The sequence below is a fragment of the Balaenoptera acutorostrata genome, chromosome 9, assembly GCF_949987535.1.
Source record: "Balaenoptera acutorostrata chromosome 9, mBalAcu1.1, whole genome shotgun sequence".
Classification (NCBI taxonomy): Eukaryota; Metazoa; Chordata; class Mammalia; order Artiodactyla; family Balaenopteridae; genus Balaenoptera; species Balaenoptera acutorostrata.
The window spans coordinates 111,913,289-111,915,782 of NC_080072.1; positions in this window are offsets into that span (position 1 = coordinate 111,913,289).

Here is a 2,494-nt window from a genome sequence, read left to right on the forward strand (position 1 = left end):
GAGATTCTCAGCAGAGAAATGAAAATTATAAATAATAACCAAATAAAAAGAACCAAATTCTATAAGGAAAAAAGGGCAATAGCTAGAATTTTAAAAATTACTGGAGGGTCTTAACAGCAGATTGGAGGTAACAGCAGAGTCAGTAAACTTGAAAATATATGAAAGTATCCAATATTAAGAAGAAAGAGAGAAAAAATGATTAGAGAAAAATGAGCAGAGCCTCAGGGATCCAAGGGACAAACCCAGACAGTCTCACACACACATAATAGATGTAGAGAGGAGAAGAGAGTGAGAATGAAGCAGAAAACATATTTGAAAAAAATATAATAGCTGAATATGGACCAGATTTGATGAAAAATATCAACTTTCAAAGCCAATAAGTTCAACTAACCCAAGCTAGATAAATACAAGGAAAATCATAGGTAGGCACAACATAGGAAAACTACTAAAAAAAAAAAAAGAGGGAAAATTTTGAAACAGCTATTGTGGGGCTGGAGGTGAAAATTACATATAGGGAAACAGCCATGTGGATTACAGGATTTATTTCCAGCTTAGAACCAACTGAAGCCAGAAGCCAATGGAACATCTTCAGAGTGCTGACAGAAAATCATCCCTCCACCTAGAACCCTACACCCAGTGAAAATACCCCTCAGAAATCAGGGTGAAATGCAGACATATTTAAATAAACTAAAGCTGAAAGAACTTTTCACCCGTAGATTCAAGGAGTGCTGAAGAACAATGCCAGACGGGTACTCACGGTCAGTAAGGAAATATAAAACACCGGGCTTTTTCCTTTTCGCTATTTCCTAACAACCACCTGACTACAGGTAGCCCTTTCTTTTCACGGTGCCAGACAGAGGATCATAAAAATTAGCACACTGAAGCTGTGCAAAATTCATATTCAATGGGAAATAACTAAGATAGTTCCATAACAGGAATAACGACGCAGACGCAGAGAATGGACGTGAGGACACGGGGAAGGGGAAGGGGAAGCTGGGACGAAGTGAGAGAGTGGCATGGACACATACACACTACCAAATGTAAAATAGAGAGCTAGTGGGAAGCAGCCACATAGCACCGGGAGATCAGCTCCATGCTTTGTGACCACCTAGAGGGGTGGGATAGGGAGGGCGGGAGGGAGATGCAAGAGGGAGGGGATACGGGGATATATGTATACGTATAGCTGATTCACTTTGTTATATAGCAGAAACTAACACACCATTGTAAAGCAATTATACTCCAATAAAGATGTTAAAAAAAAAAAAGATAGTTCCATGACCTTTAAAATTATTTGTCTAAATACTAACTCTCCTACTGTTGATTACAGAAATGTACAGGCAAGTTAAAAAATAGTAAAATTAATATCTATTTAGTACACTGTAGTTTAAAACATGAGAAACATTGAGAACTGAAGTATTTTCTTTGTTAAAAAATACAAATTACCAAGATTAGTTTGAGGAGTGCTTTCCTTTTTCTCTTCACGTAACTTATGATACAGAGTGGGCATCTTTTCTATGCCTTGGAAAAAATCTAGTCTCTTTTTAAAGTTTGCATTAGTTTCTAACTGATTAAGTCTTTGTGCTTTCAATGTCATGAAGTATCTCCAAGGTTTTTTAATATGATTTTCTTAGGTGGCATTACTTCTTCTAAGACACTGTTACCCCTCTGCATCACAACACCTTTCCTCATTTACGGTGGTGATTTTGTCTTCACTAAGTCCTTTGGCTGGATATCCAGAGTCTCTAGTGGTGGCAGGGCCAACCTTCCCATGGTCAACTACTTCTTCATTTTCATTTTTTTCTTGCTCCTCTTCCTTTGTTGGACAACTTCCTCACTTGATTATCCACTTTTGTACAATGTTGTGTGGGTTTGTCACTGGGAGACAAAGAGGTGACACCACTACCTGCTTTGCTATCTGTGTATACACTACGTGACAGATGCACAGTGCCATAATCAGGGACAGACTTCGCAAGAAGTGACATGTTCGGGGATCTAAGCCGAGGTACATCTGTTATTTATGTGGTGATTTATGAATGGGAAAGCTGGAAGTAAAGTTTGTACTTATACAGTTATTCACAGTTAATACACGGGAAATCGATATATAAATTTTGTTGTTGGAAGACTAGTATTAATTAAGTAAATGTGATAATGGAAATCTGTGTATATCAAAACTATGCAAGGTGAGAGTTACCTGTGTTGAAAGCAGACACTACATTGTGGGGCAGGATTTATATGGAGGCAGAAGTGAAAGGTATTAAATAACAGCACCACGTTAGCGCTGGGTAAAATGGAGATGCACTGTTTCATAATCACTACGGTTTGGAAATGATGTAACAAGTGTGGGAAGTGTTATGTGGTACAATACTGACTCAAAAATCGGACTTCTTAATTGAAATTTTAATTGAGATAATTGTGGATTTGCATGCAGTTGTAAGAAATAATACAGAGATACCTGTACTATTTACCCATTTTCTCCAAGGGTAACAACTTACAA